Source organism: Tursiops truncatus, chromosome 12 (genome assembly GCF_011762595.2).
Source record: "Tursiops truncatus isolate mTurTru1 chromosome 12, mTurTru1.mat.Y, whole genome shotgun sequence".
NCBI classification, from domain to species: Eukaryota; Metazoa; Chordata; class Mammalia; order Artiodactyla; family Delphinidae; genus Tursiops; species Tursiops truncatus.
This window is the reverse complement of record NC_047045.1, coordinates 11600313-11624892: the sequence shown is the minus strand read 5'-3', so window position 1 is coordinate 11624892 and position 24580 is coordinate 11600313. Positions and strand designations below refer to the sequence as shown.

At 36.1% G+C, this 24580-nt stretch overlaps 1 long non-coding RNA gene and 1 pseudogene across 1 annotated transcript; both read left to right on the top strand.

Moving 5' to 3' along the window:
- Positions 1-842: 842 nt before the first annotated feature.
- Positions 843-23490, top strand: LOC141275979 (uncharacterized). Its single transcript, XR_012324698.1, has 3 exons — positions 843-2234; positions 10149-10408; positions 23364-23490. It is a non-coding gene; the product is annotated as an uncharacterized lncRNA (long non-coding RNA).
- Positions 10873-12887, top strand: LOC101328223 (nuclear pore complex protein Nup50 pseudogene; annotated as a pseudogene).
- Positions 23491-24580: the final 1090 nt, after the last annotated feature.

Below are 24580 nucleotides of genomic sequence, written 5' to 3'. Positions count from 1 at the left end.
CACACTCACACATGCATGGGTAAATGTGCACACACACACACACACACACACACACACACAGAGACAGATTAAATGTGGAATATTTTTAAAAGATAATAATGCATCTAAGAGGAGAAAAACAATTATGCTCCATAATTCCTCTGACAGCACCAATTCTGATAACAGTCACAAAGGCCAAAATGATAGCATTTTAAATTACATATTTTCATAATCAGAGAAGGGAGAACAGGCTGGCTATTGAGAAAGACAATTCTGTTCCTAATTAACAAACAAAAAAAATGGACAACAGTAGTTTTACAGTAAATGTAGAATCAGAATTCAAAAGTTTATTTCCAACATTCACCTTGATAAACTCCAAGGGCTAAAACTACATTGTAAGTCTGTGATCAACCCCCTGCAAGGAGTTAGTGTAACAAATGTTAAGGTATTTATTTGGTATGGAGAGCTCTCAGGTAGACCTTTAATGACTCATTTGATTCAAGAGTAGCATTAGAATCCTTAAATGAATGTTCACAAAGCACTCATTCTGGATTGCAGACATCATATATCACTTATTGTCAAACAACACGTTCACTTTGGGAAGCCAGCAAAGCAGGAGTTGTGACTACTTTGTGCTAGTGAAAACTGAGAAGGCTGCCAGCGCTCTCCCCTGGATGGAAAGACCCTCTGCTACCACAAGAGTTGGAAAGATGATATATATATATATATATATATATATATATATATATATATATACCTGCCTCAATCATATATCCTCCGATACCTGCACTCATGATTACTGAGATTTACAGTTGTGATGGGCTGAATTGTGCTCCCCCATTCATATGCTGAAGTCCTAACCCTAGTACCTCAGAATGTGACCTTATTTAGAGATAGGGTTTTTACCAAGTTAAAATGAGGTGATTATGGGCCCTAATCCAATATAACTGTTTTCCTTATAAAGAGAAATTTGGAGATGGACTCACATACAGGGGAAAAGCCATAGGAACATGAAAATGGCCATCTACAAGCCAAGGAGAGAGGCATGGAATAGGTCCTTCCCTCACAGCCCTCAGAAGAAACCAACCCTGCCTACACCTTCATCTTGGACTTCTAGCCTCCAGGCTTTGTGGCTGTAAATGTCTGTTTAATCCACCCAGTTTGTGGTATTTTGTTATAGCAGCTCTGGGGACCTAATACCCCAGCAATGATTTAGGACATTTGACCATGCACCAGAATAAATCCAAAAACTAAAAGAAGCTGATGGAAAAATATAGCTTTCTTTTTATGACTCTTCATATTTAGTTGCCATTTTCTGCTGAATATGACTATACAGTTGTAAACAAACATATACTTCTAAGCTGTTAACCAGACACAAATTCTTACATTTAAAATAATTTAAAAATATCCATAGGGAATATGTAAGAAAATTTTATTTTCATAACGGTATTTTCTAAAAAAAAACTTGATTTTTATTCTAAAGTTTTATTACAATTGTGTGTAAAAATATTTTTCAAGCTAATTTGCTTATCCTTTTGAATTTCCACTTTTTTTCTCATCAGAAAACATCCTTTACCTAAAGATCTTGATCTGTGGTGTATTTTGTACTGTCATTAGGTAGAATGCTGAAATGCGATCACTGCTTTTAGTCTGATTTATGTGGAATTTACCAAACACTGAAGGTTTAATAAAGTTATAGTAGGCTTTTTTATTCAGTGAATTTACTGACCTTTCTGACAATAAAAATATTTAAATTTGAATTCAAAACTTTTTTATAGATGCCAAAATATATTCCTAGACTGAATTAAAAAATATACAATAAATTTAAAGTTAACCTTTATATATATCGATGTATTACAAAATACTTATTGATAGTAGAAGCAAAAGGTTCTTATTAAAATAATCGTTTTTACCAAAGTATAATCTGAAATCCTGAACCGAGGTTAAATATTTTAAAATAACTTTTTAACTCATTTTTTGGCTCAGCAAATCTATTGCTGTTTGATAGCTTATGCCTCTGCATTCAGAGTAGGACACACAAGCTGAATTCACATTGTAAGCAAAATGTTGTGTCTTTTTCTTTCATAACAGTAATAATCATAGACTCATGAACATAAGAGATATTCTATATGTGTTTCTTTACATAGACGTGCCAGCCCCTGCTCTCATTCAGATGTTCATCCTCTGGCCTCTGTTACCTGGATTACTAACATCTCATCCCCTTTTTAAAATTCAAAACTTCACCGAACATGAGAGTAAGTTACAAGCTTTATTTTCCTAATCCATATATAAATTATCTTCATGTTTAGAATTCTATTTAGCCAAAAAAGGGACACATAGGAAAATGAGTATATGTCCTTCTTTGACTTATTCTTTCCTTGTCACTTATGGGTTTTCAGTGTATATATAAACTCTTCCATTTGTCATTTAAGTGAAAGCTGAGTGATTTTACTGTATGATGTTTTTAGGCTTAAGTGGTTTGATGATAGGGCTATTAGTGGTAATAGTAACTAAAACCAACCATGCAAAATCCGTCATACCATTCTAAAACATCTGGATTCTGCCCCACCTCAAATCCCCCCAATTTGTATACATTTTATGATTTTTAATCTACGGGGAGTCTTGTTTTCTTAGGCAGTAGTAATCTTGCTCACTAGGTAGCAAAAGGAAAGTCTTTCAACAGAGGAAAATTATTGGACAAGTGAGATTGGTGATTGTCATAAGAACTCATTGACCACAAAAGGAGAGTCAGAACTTGGGACACGGCCGAGACCAAAGACCAAGCAATCTCAGCTGGCTTACAAAGACAGCTCTTCCTCAAAAACCGTTCGTAATGCAATACTCCCTAAATTAATAATTTCACTTTGATTAACAATGTAATCAAAGATTATATTGGAAGCTGGGATCTACCCTTCATCCATTTAAAATGAAATCTCAACTTTAGATTTATCATAAAAATCACTCAAGGAAATAATAATGTTCAAGATCTCATACACAGCTCAGTTTGAAAATTGTATGCAAATTATTTACCCAAACGTTTTAAAGCCAAAGGTTTAGCTGTGGCAGAGATGACTAGCGCTCCTCAAACATGTACTTCTCCTTTCTTGGTATAGAATTGTCTCTGGGAAACAGCTGCTCAACCAGCAACCAAATTCCCCAAGTCCTCACGGCCTTGACATTTTGGTAAAGGCTCTGGATAGAGGGACTGCCATGAATTTCTGAAACCACCTGTGACTTTTAGAATGCCATTATTTTCAGTATAGTCTCTCTCTCCCTCTTGGAATCTTTAAGCAAAAATAATGCTAGTCCTGAATACTTTGTCTTCCTCAGTCGTCTAGCAGACACAAGAGCTACTCATCCATATGGTCAGGCTCTCTGAAGTCACCTGACCCACAGGTGCTGGCATGGATTCCCCTTTCTTGGCGACCATGCCCACTTTACAACGGAGGTGGCCAGATATGATTTTCTATTTTTATCATGACTGAGTATGCCTTTGGGTCTTTATAAGATTGGCAAACTGTTTGTAAATTTAAAAAATCAGAGTTACAACTTAGGTTAAATACAGGAGAAGAGGTTGCTTCCCACACAGAACGCTTACCCTTTGTCCCCACTACTCACTCTTCCACCCTCAGCCATGTCTCACATTTGCAGTTAGCTATGTGGCCTTTGTGTTTCTAGCTCACACTGTACAACAGATTTTAAACCTCTCATAAAATTCCCCTTTCTATTAAGTGTAAAAATAATTCTCTGACAGAGGGGCTATAACAAAATTCACTTTATGTTTACCTCCCATGTGTAGCCAATGTGACAGTTTAAAAAATCCAATGTTTGCTTTGTTGTATGAAATAAAAATGCGATATGCCTCCAGTCACTTCATGTCATATACTGGGGAAAGTGTATTTGAAAGAGAATTGAACACGTGGAGGTGGGATAATGACGCTAGGTTTCTTCAGTATAGAAGATGGTCCAAGAAGTTCAGCTTAACAGGAGAGAAATGAGGAAACAGCCAGTTATCAGGGCCAACTTCTTAAGAATTCTGCTGTAGGTACTTTCTCTTTAGTGTAAACAGTGAATCCAAGTGAACCAAAGATAATTTGTTTAAGCACTGTTGTCCCTAAAAGTAAGAAAATTTCATGGATTGGATTTTAAAAGCTAGTGGAAACAAAATGAAAAATAAGACCTCACATTTGTGTTACCTTCTCACCTGCCTCTCACAGCAGCCTTTTGGAAAAGATGAGGTCATACTGTTTGATTCTATTTTAGAGGTAAGGAGGCTTTCACTTACAGAGGTGATGTGTGCAAGTTCTCAGAACTGAGACTTGGGTTAAGTCTCTCCTTCATTATTGCAGTCCCTGCTTCGTATATAATGATGCTGCTCGGATTAGGCAGGGCTGTTTAGTGGCATGAAGAGATGGCGCTCTTTGTAGGGCATACGACATCCAAGAACAGGGTCAGTTGGCTTCCTATTGGCTTATTTTGTCTACTTTGGAGTTGTAAAATCTGTCAAATGATATTCAGAATTTTTATATTTTACTATAAAGTGAAATCAAGTGTATGCACACACACATGTATCAATGAAATAATATCATTTGAAAATTTAAGCTGAATACTTGCTATAAAATTATCATCAGGGAGATATTCAGAATATTTAGGCACCTTTTATGGCACAGACAGTAGCGCATCAAAATAGAACACTGGCCAATCAGAATGGAAGTTGATCATAAACAGCCCGTTTGCATGTGTCTCAGTGGACAATCAACTCTCACTCTGAAGTATCCATAGACTGGGATACCTGGGGGCAAAGATAATAAATGTCAGCTTCTTCCTGCTCTGTGAAATCTGTGAAAAATGATTCATAGACCATGCTTATGTTCAGTCTCTTATTTTTCAAAGTAAATAGTTCAAACTTTCACAAATTACTATATTCATCAAAACGTTATCTTATGTTAAAAATCACACGCTGAGGTTCAGACTCTTGCAAAACTGTGAATAAACTGGATCTCTCTCCTGGGCAGTTTTTTGTTTTTTTAACATCTGTATTGGAGTATAATTGCTTTACAATGGTGTGTTAGCTTCTGCTGTATAACAAAATGAATCAGCTATACATATATATATATTCCCATATCCCCTCCCTCTTGTGTCTCCCTCCCACCCTCCCTATCCCACCCCTCTAGGTGGTCACAAAGCACCGAGCTGATCTCACTGTTCTATGTGGCTGCTTCCCACTAGCTGCTATTTTACGTTTGGTAGTGTATATATGTCCATGCCACTCTCTCGCTTTGTCATAGCTTACCCTTCCCCCTCCCCATATCCTCAAGTCCATTCTCTACGTCTGCATCTTTATTCCTGTCCTGCCCCTAGGTTCTTCAGAACCATTTTCTTTATTTTTTTTTTTAGATTCCATATATATGTATTAGCATGCGATATTTGTTTTTCTCTTTCTGACTTACTTCACTCTGTATGACATTCCATCCACCTCACTACAAATAACTCAATTTTGTTTCATTTTAAGGCTGAGTAATAGTCCATTGTGTATATGTGCCACATCTTCTTTATCCATTCATCTGTCGATGGACACTTAGGTTGCTTCCATGTCCTGGCTATTGTAAATAGTGAGGCAATGAACATTGTGGTACATGTCTATTTTTGAATTATGGTTTTCTCAGGGTATATGCCCAGTATTCTCTATCCTGGAAAATGTTCCATGAGCACTTGAGAAGAAAGTGTATTCTGTTGTTTTTGGATGGAATGTCCTATAAATATCAGTTAAGTCCATCGTGTTTAATGTATCATTTAAAGCTTGTGTTTCCTTATTTATTTTCATTTTGGATGATCTGTCCACTGGTGAAAGCGGGGTGTTAAAGTCCCCTACTATGATTGTATTACTGTTGATTTCCCCTTTTATGGCTGTTAGCATTTGCCTTATGTATTGAGGTTCTCTTATGTTGGTGCATAAATATTTACAATTGTTATATCTTATTCTTGGATTGAATCCTTGATCATTACGTAGTGTCCTTCTTTGTCTCTTGCAATAGTCTTTATTTTAAAGTCCATTTTGTCTGATATGAGAATTGCTACTCCAGCTTTCTTTTGATTTCCATTTGCATAGAATATCTTTTCCATCCCCTCACTTTCAGTCTGTATGTGTCCCTAGGTCTGAAGTGGGTCTTTTGTAGACAGCATATATATGCTTCTTGTTTTTGTATCCATTCAGCCAGTCTATGTCTTTTGGTGGGAGCATTTAATCCATTCACATTTAAGGTAGTTATCAATATGTGTGTTCCTATTACCATATTAAAAATTATTTTGGGTTTGTTATTGTAAGTGTTTTCCTTCTATTGTGTTTCCTGCCTAGAGAAGTTTCTTTAGGATTTGTTGTAAAGCTGGTTTGGTTGTGCTGAATCCTCTTAGCTTTTGCTTCTCTGTAAAGGTTTTAATTTCTCCATTGAATCTGAATGAGCTCCTTGCTGGGTAGAGTAATCTTGGTTGTAGGTGTTTCTCTTTCATCACTTTAATTATGTCCTGTCACTCCCTTCTGGCTTGCAGAGTTTCTGCTGAAAGATCAGCTGTTAAACTTATGGGGATTCCCTTGTATGTTATTTGTTGTTTTTCCCTTGCTGCTTTTAATATTTTTTCTTTGTATTTAACTTTTGATAGTTTGATTAATATGTGTCTTGGCGTGTTTCTCATTGGATTTATCCTATAGGGGACTCTGTGCTTCCTGGACTTGATTGACTATTTCCTTTCCCATATTAGGGAAGTTTTCAACTATAAGCTCTTCAAATATTTTCTCAGTCCCTTTCTTTTTCTCTTCTTCTTCTGGGACCCCTATAATTTGAATGTTGGTGCATTTAATGTTGTCCCAGAGGTCTCTGAGACTCTTCAATTCTTTTCATCCTTTTTTCTTTGTTCCACTCTGCAGTAGTTATTTCCACTCTTTTATCTTCCAGGTCACTTATCTGTTCTTCTGCGTCATTTATTCTGCTACTGATTACTTCTAGAGAATTTTTAATTTCATTTATTGTGTTGTTCATCATTGTTTGTTTGCTTTTTAGTTCTTCTAGGTCCTTGTTCAACGTTTCTTGTATTTTCTCCATTCTCTTTCCAAGATTTTGGATCATCTTTACTATGATTATTCTGAATTCTTTTTCAGGTAGACTGCCTTTTTCCTCTTCATTTGTTTGGTCTGGTGGGTTTTTACCTTGCTCCTTTATCTGTTGTGTATTTCTCTATCTTCTCATTTTGCTTAACTTACTGTGTTTGGGGTCTTCTTTCTGCAGGGTGCAGGTTGGTAGTTCCCATTGTTTTTGGTGTCTTCCCCCAGTGTCTAAGTTTGGTTCAGTGGGTTGCGTAGGCTTCCTGTTGGAGGGGACTGGTGCCAGTGTTCTGGTGGATGAGGCTGGATCTTGTCTTTCTGGTGGGCAGCACTGTGTCCAGTGGTGTGTTTTCTGGTGTCTGTGAACTTATTATGATTTTAGGCAGCCTCTCTGCTAATGGGTGGGGTTGTGTTCTTGTCTTGCTAGTTTTTTTGTCTAGGGTGTCCAGCACTGTAGTTTGCTGGTTGTTGAGTGGAGCTGGGTCTTAGCGTGTGATGGCGATCTCTGGGTGAGCTTTTGCCGTTTGATATTACGTGGGGCCAGGAGGTCTCTGATGGTCCAATTTCCTGAACTCAGCTCTCCCACCTAAGAGGCTCAGGCCAGACACCTGCTGGAGTACCAAGACTTTGTCAGCCACCCGGCTCAGAAGAAAAGGGGGAAAAAAGAAAGAAAAAAAATGAAATAAAATAAAGTTATTAAAATAAAAAATAAAAGAATTATTAAAAATTAAAAAAATAAAAAGAAAGAGAGAGCAACCACCCAAAAAACAAATCCACCAATGATAACAAGCGCTAAAAATTATACTAAAACAAACAAACAAAAACAAAAAATGGACAGACAGAACCCTAGGACAAATGGTAAAAGCAAAGCTATACAGACAAAATCACACAAAGGAGCATACACATACACACGAAAGGAGAAAAAGGAAAAAATATATATATATATATACACTAAAAAAACAAAAAGGGAAGAGAGCAACCAAATCAATAAACAAATCTACCAATGATAATAAGCTCTAAATACTAAACTAAGATAAACATAAAACCAGAAACAAATTAGATGCAGAAAGCAAACCCCAAGTCTACAGTTGCTTCCAAAGTCCACCGCGTCAATTTTGGGATGATTCATCGTCTGTTCAGGTATTCCAGAGATGCAGCGTACATGAAGTTGATTGTGGGGATTTAATCTGCTGCTCCTGGAGCTACATGGAGAGATTTCCCTTTCTCTTCTTTGTTCGCACAGCTGCTGGGGTTCAGCTTTGGATTTGGCCCCGCCTCTGCATGTAGGTCGCCTGAGGGCATCTGTTCTTTGCTCGGACAGGAGGCGGTTAAGGTAGCAGCTGATTAGGAGGCTCTGGTTCACTCCAGCCGGGGGGAGGGAGGGGTATGGAATGTCGGGCCAGCCTGCGGCAGCAGAGACCAGTGTGACATTGCATCAGCCTGAGGCATGCCGTGCGTTCTCCCGGGGACGTTGTCCCTGGATCACGGGACCCTGTCAGTGGCGGGCTGCACAGGGTCCCAGGAGGGGAGGTGTGGATAGTGACCTGTGCTTGCACACAGGCTTCTTGGTGGCTGCAGCAGCAGCCTTAGCGTTTCATGCCCGTCTCTGAGGTCCGTGCTGATAGTCGCGGCTCGCGCCCTTCTCTGGAGCTCATTTAGGCAGTGCTCTGAATCCCCTCTCCTCGTGCACCCTGAAACAATGGTCTCTTGCCTCTTAGGCAGTTCCAGACATTTTCCCGGACTCCCTCCCAGCTAGCTGTGGTGCATTAGCCCCCTTCAGGCTGTGTTCATGCAGCCAACCCCAGTCCTCTCCTTGGATCTCTCCTGGGCAATTTGAATAACATGAGTCTGTTACTGGAGACTGATCCCTTCTCTGCTTAGCAAATCAGCAGCAGGCCCCACTGGACCCTGTTCCTGCCATACACCCTTCAAATCCCTCAGCCACCCTCTGGACCCACTTTCTCTGCTTATGAATGATTCCATATGGTCACATGTTTCATACTTACGTAATACGATGATATAATTATTTTATGAGCTTTTTGTCATAATTTCAAAAGAAACACTTTTCCCCCATATTATTTCTAGACTGAATTCTGTTTAAAAGTATCCTGAAACTTAATGATAAATCTGGTCCTTTCCATGCAACAAAACTTCCACCGTTACAGATAAGTGCAGAAAAGGACTTCCCTGGTGGTCTAGTGGTTAAGACTCTGTGCTCCCACTGTAGAGGACACAGGTTTGATCCCTGGTCAGGGAACTAAGATCCCACATGCTGCAGACAAAAACAACAACAGCAACAAAAACCAAACAAATAAGTGCAATAGCTATTTTTATTCTTTTCATCAGTATGACAACCTGCACAAATAGGAAGTACAGTAATAAACTGACGCAGACTTTAAGAGAAATTAACAGCCATGGAAATAGTTGAGATAATTCCACGAGGTTTGTCAATAAATATTTTCTGAAAAAAATTTGGGGAAAGCTATTTGCATAATTTCCAGTAATATAATAAATTCCTAAGGGAAGTAGGCTTACTGTTAACATTTTATTCAAGTTTTGTACATTCAGAGTTGCAATTAATCTGTGGGGAGAGGGTGCTGAGATTATATAATCTCCAGGTTCAAATAATTGTCTGACCTATTTTTAGTAAATTTCTATAAACTAGATAGCAACTGATAAGGATACCTCCTTTTAGAAGAGGTATTTACTAACTGAAATGTAATATCCAGATTTATAGAGCTGGTTCTCCTGCCTTGCAATGACATATTTAAAGTCATGCTTTTATTTTCAAGTGAAATTGAGGGAAAACTGAAAATTTGTGTCTTTGTTTAACTCCCGCTTTCAACTTTCCCAGACTTTCCCCTTGAGTGTTAAATATACTTTATAATATACATAACATGTAACCACTGAATATTTATTTAGATGATTTTTGTTTGTTATGAACTGAATTGTGCCCACCCCCATTCATATGTTGAAGTCTTTAACCCTCAATTTGAGATAGGGCTTTATATGGAGGTATTTACGATTAAATGAGGTCATTTAAATGAGGTTAAATGTGGCCCTAATTCCACAGGAATTGTGTCCTCATAAGAAGTTTTCATAAGAAGAGGAAAAAACATCAGAAATCGCTCTCTCCATGAGCACACAGAGGAAAGACCTTGTGACTCTATTGCTTAGTAAAAGAGAGAGACATGGCATTGAAAAATTGGCAGTGGCCACCGATTTCATGCATGTGCTCTGATGCTCTTGTGGATCTCCCAATAATTTTGGAGACTATTTACACATGGTTGAAGAACTACAAGAACACTGATGTGCAGCAGATCCAGACCACAGGTATTTGGTCATCACTAAAAACAGATTTACCAATGGGAATTTGCCAGTTTCTGTTTTTCAGAGCAGCTGTTTCCTTCTATGTGCTCAGTAACATTCAGTTTTGTTTACTGATTTGTCCTTTTGGATAGATCACTGTGTTAGCCACCGTGAAGAATTATAAAGAAAATCAGACTTCCAGACTTCGTATTGAAGACACACATATTTATCTGAAGATCTTCCACAAACCCCACTTGAACGAGTGTAGAAGAACAGAAAAGGTAGAAACTTGTAGTCAGAATAGGAGCAAATGGCAAAGAAAAGGTCTCAGTTAAATTTTAGGTAGTGGGGGTCTGGATGAGGAACTGTAAAGCAAGGTATTGCTATTTTTTCTTTTAAATAAGATTTTAGGACTATTTACTTTTTCTCGTTAAAAATAGGGATATTATTTTGATAAGATAATTCTTTTTTTTTTAAAGAAAAAAATTATGAACACAAGTCTTGCTATCCCTGGCTCTTCTGGGGAAGAGGTTGGTTAGTATCCAGGGAACTGCAGTGGTCACTGTCACAGAAACAAAGGCACTATCCTTTACTGTGTGAGGGGTGCCCCTGCTCTCATTCTCTTGCTATATGCAACCCTGATAATATATCTTGGCACTGGCAACACATCTCAAAGAGGCAACTGTCACAGTTAAAATTTATAGTCACAAACTCATATTTTTTGAAATGTAACTTAAACTTTCCCAAGAGTGTTTATTTCTGTTCAGGGGAAAACACTTAACATTGCCACTTCCAGGAACACTGTTTCAAAATAGTTGCTTTCAGGATACGTAGTTCAGTGTACAAAAGTACCTTTTTTTCCAGGTGATTTTCCCTTATCTAGGGGTTTCAAGGGGAACCGAACCCTGGGTACCACTAGCGTGCAGGGATCTTGATTATATCTCCCTACAAACAAGACCCTCCTCTTAGCTCCTTCTAGTAATGTCGATCTGCTAAGTCTTGACTATGTCTTTCATCCTTTCCCTGAAATATCTCACAGCTCAGTATAGGGTTGCCAGATTTAGTAACTAAAAAATATAAAATGCCCTTGTAGTTACAAGATGGCAGCCCAGAGCTTGGCACTGTTACTACAGTGGTCTTTAGTGAAGTGGGAGATGGTCTCCTCTTCACTCTGGAACATAGTGATGAGGCCCCTGGGAAAAGCAGTGTTTGAGACTCTGGGCTTAATAACCATGAAGTTTTCGGATTAGCATGAGCCCTAGAAATTCACTGGGAGCAACGAAGCGCTCTTCCAGGAGACCAGCATCTACCTCAGACACAAGCTCCTCTATTGTGACCTTGGACGTGCCAAAAGAATCACAGAGAAGGAATAAACAGAAATTGGGATCAAGATGACAAAGCAGAAGATGTGGCAGCATCCTCTGTGGTCAGTGAGGAAGTCTTGAGGAATAGAGTCATGAAAAAAAAGCAAAGTGTAGGAAGGTTAAATTTCAATCTGATAGTGAAGGGGCTTTTAAATGTTTCAACGGTTTGGTTGTACTTTCTGGAGGAGGACAGTTTTCTGGATTTGGTAAAGGCACTGGAGTTCAACCTTCACAAGGACTGTCAAATGGAAAGAGCAGTAATTAGTGCCCCTTCCCTCAATAGTCCAAAGACTGGGACATGGACCAAGGTAGCCTTTGATTCTATTACTTCAAAAGGTGAGAAAAAGAGTTCAAATCCCAAAACTAATGGCCCTTTTCCTGTCTTTATTGGGATAAAGCATACCAATGGAATGCTAGTAACAAGAAGTCGGCTGTGTTAAACTTTTTCTTCATGATTGGATAGTGAAGCATGTGACACAAACCCACTCTGATCTAGCACCTATCCTTAAAGACTGTAAGAAATATTTAGCAGACATTAAACATGGGAACAGGGGCAGTAATAATGATCAAAATGGAACTAACAAAATGTTGGTTGAAACACAGTCTCTTTCCCTATTTGGTTCAAACAAATTACAGCAAGAACCATCATTTTTGTTTCATGACAGCAAAACTAAAGCTACATCTGAAAAGAAAGTGAAGTCTGTGTCTGAAAAGAAAATGGACCCATTGCTAGGAGCAATAGATGCTTTTGCAAGAAGATTGATGCCTCTGTTTTAGGCTTGTTAAGCTTTGGCCCCCTGACTGGATTTTTATTTTCCCTTGGCAAACCAGCTTTTTTGGCAAAAATATTCCACAAAGTAAACCAGTTTCTTCACCATTTTTTCACGAAAACATTGGTGAGCCAAGCAGAAAATGGCAGAAATGAATGCAAAGGCAAAGATAAAGGAAGGGATGATGAACCGCCCAAAATAGTAATTACTCAAGTAAAAGGAGATGCTTTTTACTCCAAAAACTATAAACTATTTTATAAGAAAATGAATTTAAAAGAGAAGGGTATAGGTACCCTGCATTAAAACCTATAGCAAATCAGAAGCACAGCTGCAGACACCAATTTAGGAAATATACTGCTGAATGTTTTTTTTTTCTTTTTTCTCGGTACGTGGGTCTCTCACCGTCGTGGCCTCTCCCGTTGCGGAGCACAGGCTCCGGACGTGCAGGCTCAGTGGCCATGGCTCACGGGCGCAGCCGCACTGGGGCACGAACCCGCGTCCCCTGCCCTGCCTCGGCAGGCGGACTCTCAACCACTGCGCCACCAGGGAAGCCCTCTTTAGTACTTTTTGAAACCCTACTTAGAGAATTCAACTTACCCAGCAAAGTAGACTAATGACCAATTGCAGCTAAATATAGCAAATAAATTGCAAAGCAATAGGAAATGTGATCCAGTTGATAATGTGCAATAATAGAGCAGAAGTCATCCGAAAAACATTTCCTTTATTACTTTCAAATGGGAACTTGCAGAGGAAAATAGCTTCTCATTTCTACCTTCTATTTTGGCTCAGTAGCGAAAGGTAATCAGAACACATAGGGATGGATCCTTTAAAGCTATGATTTCTTTAGATATTCATCAATAAATATTTATAATATTTATTTCAGTTAAGATCATGGGCTTTGGAGCCAGACTGCTTGGTTTTCAATCTCAAATCTGCAGTTTACTAGCTGTGTTACCATGGGCAGGTTAAGTTTGCTTTCATTCATATGTAACAATAGCACTCCTCTTCTAGGTATGTTTGTGTGATCATACAGAGAGCACTTAGTACAATGCCAGGCATTTAATAAACATAAATTTAATAAATGCTGCCATAGACATTTAGCTTAAGCAACCCCATAGACACAGTTTATTAATAGAAGTAAATTTGGCCCTTAGTATAGTGTATATCCTATAAGCATTTAAAAATTCAAAAGCAAAGACTGTATGGTATATAAGTTGATTTTAGAAAACACTCCTAATATTAAGACTCTCAATTTAGCTGTAAAGTCACTTCCAACACGAGACATCAGTGGTTATTGTGCCTGAATAATTAGAGAGCTGCTTTTGTAAACTCTAATCTGAATTGTGGCTTTGAAATTCTAACAATCAAATTTAGTTCTAATGATTAAAATAAGTGTGCTTTAGAGAAACAGAACCCAGTGTAGGCTCTTAGAACAAAATATTAGCAATTGTGTTAGTGGTCATAGATGTGCCTGCCATCTGTGGTTAAGTGTTTTGATTAAGTCTATAATCTGAAAATGTGTTGTTTTACTCAGCTTGAGGCTTGTAGAGGAAGGAGTCCTATTGTATTCTGACTGCACGATGCCATTTGGTGGGGATGCATGCACCCTGTTTACTCCCAGAATCATTAGACCACGGGAAAGTTTGCCAAGTTCCATCTATGCATGTGTAGCTTGAGGTCAAATCTGTTTTTCCTTAAAGTTCAATTTCCTTATAAAGACAACCCTGGCCTCCAGGCATCCCCATGCAGTTTTCTTTGTGAAAAAGTAAAATTAAAAAAAAAAATCTAGCACATTCTGAAGTTCACCTGGGCTTCATTTCCATTGTTGTTTTTTTTTTTTTGAGTTGTTCACATTGCAGAAGAAACACGTTTATATTCTTCCAAATGAGCAGAGACCATAGTAAATAGATTATTACAGTGACTTTATAGATAGATATCAGGATTCAAGGATATGAAAATTAATGCTAATTTATTTTCATTTTTGAACAAGCAAGATTTGTTACCAGAAACACATAGTTTAGATAAAATAAGCAGAAATTGGAGATTGTATTTATACACACTTAAGGCTAAATGAAAACATTATGGATATAATGAATGAATGATTATTCTCTAATACAAAGGTGGTTTATTTTGAAAATTAATGTCAATTCTGCTGAAACTTAATGCATCAAAAATTGCCGAATGTTTTCCTACTTTGTTAGGAATAAAATGGATTATTATTTTTAAGGGACAGAATGAGGTTTCGCAGGGGACAACATTGTTATTAAATCTCAGGGACAGCATAATATGCTGAATTCCGATCGGAACAAAATATTAGCCGTTCTTTTAGCGGTCATGGATGTACCTGATATATGTGGTTAAACATTCTGATTAAGTCTATCATCTGAAAATTTATTACTTTACTTAACTTGATAGTTTATGTAAAAATCAAGACACTCTCAGTGTGCAAAATTTGCTCTTCCTCTGCAATAAGCCAGGTCTTTTAACTCATACTTAGATATTCAACATGCTTATGACCAATTTTCCACTTTCAATTTGTCTTTCTTTTAATACCAACATCAAATTAATCATTGTAGGTGGTGTCTCTCAGTTCCATAAAAATTATTCTCTATGGCTTTCAGGTAAGGTGCACACTCTTTAAATCGAAATACCCAGCCCTTTACAACACGGCTCAATCTGGCTTTCTAGCTTGTTCTTCTAAAATTTTCCTTTATGGACCCTCACTTTATTTCAGTCAAACTGTCCTAAATGACCTCTTGTAAATTTCGTTTCGCTAAGCTAGCAGGGTGTTTGGAGCCCATGAATCAGAATCCCAGGGAGTGTTTTTATGGAGCAGGTGCTTATTAAAAATGCAGATTTCTTGGTCACACTCCAGATCTATTGAATCAGAATATCTGGGTGCAAGGCCCCCAAATCTGCATTTTGACAAGCGTCTAGATGATTCTGATTCACATGAAGCATTTGTCTTCATCTTTCCAGCCACCCTATAGTAAGTATCATTTTCCTAGTATGTCGACCTATTGGGATTCTTGTATGTAATTATGAGTTCTTCAGAATTCTGTTCAAATCTCACCTCCTTCAAAAAGCCTTTTCCGATTCCCCAAGGAAGATGTTTTTTATTTTCTTTACCTTCATGTTGCTTATTGTTAAGACTCCTCTTATAAGACCTATATGCTATGTCTCTGGTCCTGGAACAACACTGAAAAAAGCATAAGAGCAGAAGATTTGAACTGTTTTTTCTTGATCCATATATAAGAAATATATTTTACATCCGGACATAACACACACACACACACACACACACACACACACACCCCACACATACATCTAAGTTAAAACAAATTTTACAAAACAATCTTTATTGTATTAAATGCCATTTGGTTATTCCCATTTTGTATTATATTGTATTGTACTCTATTATATTCTATCTATTTCATTATGAAATACTTAAAAATATCATGGCTCACCCATAGGCCACTATAAATGTTTTGAAAAATACAGATTTAAAGGGCTAGTTTGTACCCAGCAAAACACGTTGTAATGTTTTCCCAAGTGTTTCATTCCTTGAGAAATCATTAGACTTGGTAAAAAACAGATTATTTTGAAACGATTAGATTATGGATTGGCAGAAATTAATATTCAAATGCAATGAGTTTAACTGGTTACATGATAATTTTGATTTGAGCTAGTTTCTGACAGTAATATTTGCCTGATCAAATAATTTTAAAAGGCTAGAGTAGTTTGAATTCATCAATAAAAAGATCATATTAAAAGACATAAAAATAGTTGGATTTCTCTGAAGACTCAGGTATTGCATCTGTCTCTTAGAGTCAGTTTTTCCCTTACATTTTCAAAAATAATCCCCTGTCCCTAATTAAACCTCAAAAGTTTATTTGACAGAATCTGAGCATATCTATTAAGGATGATGAGTTGCCTTGAGGATTTTAACTTGGTCATTTTACAATCCATAACCTAGCACAATGCTATTCATACACTAAATTATCAATACATATTTATGAATAAATAACTTAATGAAGAAACTATGGATTAATATCTGAATTTCCATTGGCTGAATTCACAAAGCTATATTTTACTTAAGCCATTGCAACCCATTCTAGATATAAAATTTTTACTTAGAAATAATTTTAGATATAAAGAAAAGTTACAGAGATAACATAGACAGTTTTCATATACTTTTTACTTTGTTTCCCCTAGTGTTAATATCGGTGATAGACTGAATGTATCCCCTCATAATTCATTATGTTGAAATCCTAACTCCTAATATGATGGAATTAGGAGGCAGGTCTTTGGGAGGTTATTAGGTCATGAGGGTGGAACCCTCATGAATGGGGTTAGTGCCCTTATTAAAAAAACCCAGAGAACTCCTTCACCCTTTTGCCATGCGAGCACACAGTGAGAAGACTACAGTCTGTGAGCCAGGAAGGGAGCTCTCACCAGGCACAGAATCTGCTGACACCTCGATCTTGAACTTCCTAGTCTCCAGAACTGAGAGAACTAAATTTCTATTGTTTATAAGCCACTGAGTCTATCGTATTCATCTTATGTATCATAGTACTTTTGGTCCAAATTAAGGAATCAACATTGGTACATTACTATTAACCAATTAGTTAATCATTTTTCCAGTAATTTCCAGAATCCAATCCAGGATAATACATTTCCTTTAGCTGTGATGTCTCCTTAGTCTCCTTCAGTCTGTGACAACTTCTCAGTCTTCCTTTATTTTTTATGATCTGACATTTTTGAACAGTACTAGTCAGGTATTTTATATAATGTTTCTCATTAGGGTTTGTCTAATGTTCTTCTCATGAGGACTGGGTTTGTGGATTTTGGAAGAATACCACAGAAAAGAAGCACCCATCTCATCACATATATATATTTAGGAGTATATGGTATCAACATGATATTGATAATATTAACCTTGACCACTCGGTTAAGGTTGTGTTTGTCAGATTTCTCCACTGCATGGCTACTATTTTTTCCTGCCTGTATCCTGTGGAAGTGCATGACTAGGTCCATTTCACATTCCAGGGGGTCGTTATTAAGCTCCACTCCTAGAGAGAGTAATATCTATATACAGTATTTGGAATTCTTTTGTAAAAAAAAACTATCCCTTTCTCCTCATTTATTAAAATTATTTATTTATACCAGTATGTACTCATATATATTTATTTTATACTTTGGGTTATAAAACAATGCTATTGTTATTTATTTTATTGCTCAAATTCTTTGGCCACTAGAATCTCATTCAGATTGGCTCTTGTATCTATTTGACACCACCCCATCATTTTTTCTTTTGAATACTTCATTCCTTTGTGGCACTATGAGATATTCCAGGCTCATCTCATAGCTTCACTGCCTCAGTTCTAGAATCAGCAATATATTCAAGTAACTATTATATACTATAATAAAATTAATGACTTACAAATTAAAGTAGGAAGAGAACAATTAAAAACGAGAAGAAATTAGTAAGTATAAACATAGAAATTAATGAATTTGGAAATAGAAAAATAGTAGATCTAATAAATAAATCTAAATGGAAATTATTTGAAAAACATCCATTTTGTTTATGGAAATACTTTGCTGAAAGAAAATTCATTTTGGAGGCTACCAATGAAAGAAACAAACCACTAGCTATCCTACCAACATAAAACTAAGACACAAATACACAAAATTAGAAATGACAAGTGGAAAATAACTATCAAAAAAAAGAAAATTTTTAAAATGATGAGACTAATTTGCACAACTTTGCAAGTAAATTTGAAACTCTAGATGAAATGGAGAAATTCCCAGAAAAGTACAACTTATCAAAATTGGCCTTGGGAAAGACAGAAAATCTAAACAGATTAATTACTGCAGAAAATATAGAGAAAGAAAAGCTCACCCACCCAATGAACGTTCAACACATACTAGGTCGAGGTGGTTCTGTAGGGAAATTCTATCAGCTTGTTAATGATCAGATACTTTCAATACTGTTTGAATGATTTCAAATCAAGTAAAGGAAGGAAAACATTCAAATCATGTTTTAAAAAAATCCTGAGATAACTCATATATATTATGCACATTTTGTTGCAACTTATGCTTTTGATTTAACAATATTTTTGGATATTCCATGAGTTAGAGTGTATGAGTTCTAAATTATTCTTCTAATGTCTAGTTTCATACTTAGTAGAGATATATAATAATTTATTCAACTATTTCCATACTGAAGGGTATTCACATTGTTTCCAGTTTTTTGCCCTTGCAAGTAATGTTATATTAAGTATCCTTGTACACATATTGTTGGAGGCCACAGCTTAGGTTTTTGTAGCACTAAGCAGCAGATCAAGGTGATGAGATATAGAAATTATTTTAGGGAATAAATATGACACAAAACTGAATTCAAACACATATTCATGACAATTTGCTGGAAAATCAGTTTGTGCATTAATACTATACTATTGATAATAGTTTATATAAGTAAGTGAATGTAATCCACATTTATCTAAATTTTTTGGTGCAAAAATCCACATCCATTCAAGAATGTAATTAATTTGTTTCCTCAATGCCATTTTCCATTGCAAAGCATTAACTCTTCCGGAGCATATTAGTCACTGAATTTCCAAAGAAGCAGAATAACAGTCATGCATGCCTGTCTTCCTGTTAAATTATTTCAGTCAGTGAAAATCGAACAAAGAAAAGAAACACCCTTAGGCTATATTTTAAAATGGGAATTCTTCAAAGACATAATAAGACTTTTATTTCATAATCATTTTACTACTTGAGTAGTATTCCATTTCAAATGGACATTACCCTCTTCCATTATTATTTGGTTAGGTGTTTAGTGCATTGCAATTTCATATTATTAAAAAATTGCTTTATTGTGGTATATTCACATTAATAATTAAAAACATACCTATTCCATAAATGGAAAATTGTGTGACTCTGACAAGTTAAATATTCTGTTACTTAATGCAAAGTAGTTGACTTAATTTATATCTATGCATATATATGTGTATATATAAATATATGTGTATATATATATAGATTTTATATGTATGTGCATGGTTTTTTACTGCAATTCAGACATGTAGAGGAAAATGTGTTACATTATTTGGATAAAGCTGATCTCTGCTTCACAAATACAAATTTTTTAGCTGGAGAAAGAAGGAACTCATACATTCTGGTTTTTAAACCTAATCTGAGCTGATATTTTCAATAGTCACTTTGGTAATATTTTGTCTCTTAACATCATCGTCATTCCTCTACAACTTCCTTTAGATAGTTTTGGGTATAAGTGAACAAGGGAACCTTAGTGGTAGAGAGGGAGATGGTAGTGGTCTCTTGTCTTTGAGCTAGTCCTTAGATGTGTACTGTCTGGGGTCCACTGGTTTCTGGAATGATAACTTTGTATTATCTCTAATGTTTAATTGCTTGCAAACTCTAAAGCAAACATGACAAAAGACTCAGATCTGATAAAGTTGACTGGTGGTCACATGGTTGTTACTTTTTCTTTATATGTCTTTGTGTTTTTGACCTGATAAAAAAATAATTTAAAAACAACATGCAAGTCATCTGAAGTTAATTGTTCACTCTGATAGTAATTTGGGTTAAGATAGTTTGGCAAAGCCAAGTGCAAAACAAGAAAGTAAAATTAACGGCTAAAGCAAAATTCAGGAATTTTGTTTTTTCATACTTTGCCCCAGTTATCTGAAATAATAGAATCATGATTTTTCATGTGTTTTCTGCTGACTGTCCTTACACTTTAAATTATTCCTAATTCAGTCTCCTTTTGATCTATGGAAACTAACCAGTGACAAAATATAAAATAAGACAAAGCCAGTCAAACTTGAATTCACAGGATGCCAAATATTGGAATGGAAATTTCACTGAACCAGCTAACAATTTCAAAAGATCTAAATTTTTGACACAGTGTAGTCAAGGAACCACAGAGCTAGCTGAATTTTGCAATATTTATCTAAATATTTTTGTATGTTACTCATGCAAAAATTTACCCAAGCTCCCCAGAACTTAAAACTGTGTAGTTTCATGGAAAATTTAATCAAAATAATGGGCTGCAAGTAAATCAAAATCTATTTTATGTCTTACACTCTCAAATCATCAAATTTATTCACATCCTGTAACATTTAAACACTGAGTGTTATTAAACTAATCACGTAAGATGCTTGGCTGAAAGAAGAGGGGCCAACTAAACGTTCATCATGAATTTGAGGTCCCTCATTAAATTGTGCCACCAAAATTTAATCCCATGTAAACCTAATTATCTAATGCTTATTTTCCTTTTTTATTACTTTGATAGTTTCCAGCCGAGGTGTTACAAAATCTAGCAATAAAACAAAGGAAATCCATATTAACTATTCATAAAGTAGCTATGAAAGTGACTGAAAATGATTACTTACGTAGTAAACTTCATATTTTCTTTATTTTGGGGTTAGCTCTGTAAAAACTTTATGAAGGGGCTTCCCTGGTGGCGCAGTTGTTGAGGGTCTGTCTGCCGGTGCAGGGGACGCGGGTTCGTGCCCCGGTCCGGGAAGATCCCACATGCCGTGGAGCGGCTAGGCCCGTGAGCCATGGCCGCTGAGCCTGCGCGTCCGGAGCCTGTGCTCCGCAGAGAGAGGCCACAGCGGTGAGAGGCCCACGTGCCGCAAAAACAAAAAAATGAACACACACAAAAAAAACTTTATGAAATATGTACTCTGATACAACCAAAAATAGAAGTAGGAATGCTGGGAGGCTGAATCATTTTTACTTATTTTATTAAAAAATGTTAATTGCCACACTGTATGTAAAGCCCAGGAGATAATATATTGAAGAGAAAATAAAGATATCTGGAGAAGCCAGGCAAAATTATAGAAATGCTCACATAGCCATTAACTTATAAAATCATGGTTGTAACCACCTCGAGAGCATATTGACAAATTCAAAAAGGAGTATTTTTAGATTTTTAAAAAATAAGCTATGGATGTCGCAGCATGTTATACTGTGAAAACAACACATAAAAATCTATTTTAAATGCTTGTGAATAGAAAGGATGCTTAAATATAAGAGAATATTTTTCGAATAGAAGAAAAGTTATGTTAAAATTGGATGAAATTTATAAACTCTTAGATAATTTTTGGAAGTACTTTAACCATGTAACCAACAGGCTAGACTAGGTGTTAACATGTCTTATGCTTCATACTTTTTCTTCTTCTTCATGCTTATTCACTGACCATGTTTTAAAATATAAATACTAAATAGCAGTTTGTGGGCTGTCTGCTATCTGATTATTTGAACTCTTTAAAGAGAACTGGATCACTGGTAATATGACAACAATCCTTCTTTCTGTAAAACTAGAGTCATTTTGATTCCCTAGGCTTCCTTTTCCTATCCCTAAATGAAGAGTTGAAATACATTATCTCTGAGTCCCTTCAAATGTTCAGTTTCCATGAAAATCTGTGAACAGAAAGAAAGTTTCCAGAATTTCAATGTGCAAATGACAGAGAAAGGGAGATGGGAAAATACAAAAAAGACCAAGTAGCTTCCTTTCTAACAACTCATGTACCATCCAGGTCACGAAGGAGCAGATAATAGAGACAACCACATTTCCAGTTGGGGGGAAAGATACTGTGCCAGAAAACACCAAGAATGGATTTTTCAGCTTTTAAAATAGTCCAAACATAGGTTAAGGCACAGGGGTGCTTGATAAGCATCCAGGTGAGCCTCTCAGCATCCTGGTTTTGCCTGATGAAGGGATATTATTTATCAACTCCTTCCAAAGTCTCCTTTGTTGAGTAAGTAGAGTTGCGTGTATATTGTCAGACATACGAATCAGATGTCTAATCTCACTAAAGTCAAATAAAAAACCTAGTAGAGTGCTTCCACTTTCACCTCAGAGATATACAGAGCTGGAAAGAGCATCGCTTCTATCCTAACAAAATGAAAACCTAGGCAAACTACAAATTAATGACTTTTCTTGCACCCACCAGAGAAATAAAGTTGCAGGTTAGACAGCTTACCTGAAATTTGTAGAGACACCTGTAACGAGAAACAAGATCCATGCATTTGCTTGCCTCAGATAGAATGCCATCTAATTTGGTAGAAAGATTAAGGTAGAATTTTTTAATGAACTGCTGAAAACTGAGTTTAGGCTAATGTGAGAGCACTAACAAAAGGAAAGTTTGAGTAGTTGTATTAATTTCATACAAAGTAGACTTTAGAACAATAAAGATTATCAAGGATAAGTAGGATACATTATGATACAGGGATCAATTCTCAAAGAAGGCATGACAATCCTAAAGGTGTATATTAAAATCTCCTATTATAGCTGTGTTTTTGTCTATCCAGCAAACTCATGTGGTTTTTTTCCTTATGAAATTTCTTTACTATTGGATGCATAAATATCAGTAATTAAATCTCTGTTGTAAATCGTAGCTACTAGCACTAGAAAATATCCTTCTTTGCCTTTTTTAATGTTCTGATTGCTATCTCACCAGATTTAAAAATTTCCAACTTTGCTTTCTTTATATTTTTATGGTGGTATATATCTGTTCATCCTGTCATTTTAATCATTATGAATTTCTTGGTTGTAGGTATATCTCTAGTAAATAGCATATTTTTGGATTTTGCTTTGTTGACAAATTTGAACATCCTTTTCTTTTGATAGCTATGCTTTGCCAATTTATGTTTGCTGACAAAATTAATGTGTTTGGCTTTAGTTCTGCAATGTTGTATTTCATTATTTTATATGATGAATATAAATATACTATATTTATATGATTATATATTCATATATATATACATTTACATGTTTATATAAATATACTTTTTTTTTTTTGCTGTACGCAGGCCTCTCACTGTTATGGACTCTCCTGTTGCGGAGCACAGGCTCCGGACGCGCAGGCCCAGCGGCCATGGCTCACGGGCCTAGCCGCTCCATGGCATGTGGGATCTTCCCGGACTGGGGCATGAACCGGTGTCCCCTGCATTGGCAGGTGGACTCTCAACCACTGCGCCACCAGGGAAGCCCTATATAAATATACTTTTAAATGCAATTTCATATATTTGTTCTTACTTTTTGTTTTATCATATATTTAGAAAGGTTTGTTTTCTTGTCTTAATAACTCCCTGTATATTAATTCTTTTATACAGTACTCTTCATACCCACCCTCTTTTTAGAGACCATTAATCTTTTCCCCCCATGCAGGAGAAAAATGAACTAGTACTATCTTCTACTCTTCTCCATCTCCAGTGGTCTAATCTCAAGCAACATACTTGAAATCACTGAGCTTGTTCTACATTTTATATACAGTCCCAATTATTACAACATTGTTGTAGTTGCACTGTTACTACCTTGTCAGAGAATGTAACTATCATATACTATTCCATCTCCCTGAAAATCATTATCTAGTCTTTGTTCTACAGGTAAATGTAGATTCTATGGCCATAACCAGTTCTTTATGCCAGTGCATTTCTGGTCATTTTTGTGTTTTAAAGCTTATTCTCAAGTAGATTATTATTCTCAAATAGATTATTTGAAGCTTATTCTCAAGTAGATTCAGCAATAATATTTCCTATGCTATTTCATTTTCCTCATGGTTTGTCTATTTATACAAGATCAATTTGATCTGAAAAAATTCTTTATTAATAATGTTTTTCTTAAAATCTTACACATGTTACTCCATTGCATTCTAGTATAAAACACTGATCTGGAAAGGCCTGCAATCTATTTATTTTTTCATTATAAGTGACTTGGTCTTTGTGCCTGGATTCTCCAAATATTCTTTCCTTTAGTTTTCAGGTCAATAGTTTTATTAAAATATATTGCAACATTGGCTGTTCTGGGTCAATTCCCCCCAGTAGGTGGCATAACCTTTTAAATATAGTTTCAAGCTCTTTTATAAAGTTTAGGAATTTTTTTCTGAAATTGTAATGCTTAGTATTTATTCTGTACTATTGGTTTGATTTTCGCTTTCAGTGACTCCTGGTGTACTTATATTAGATCTTCTTTACCTGTCCTCTATCTAGCACTTTCTCTCAAATCCTTTCCATCTCTTTCATTACTT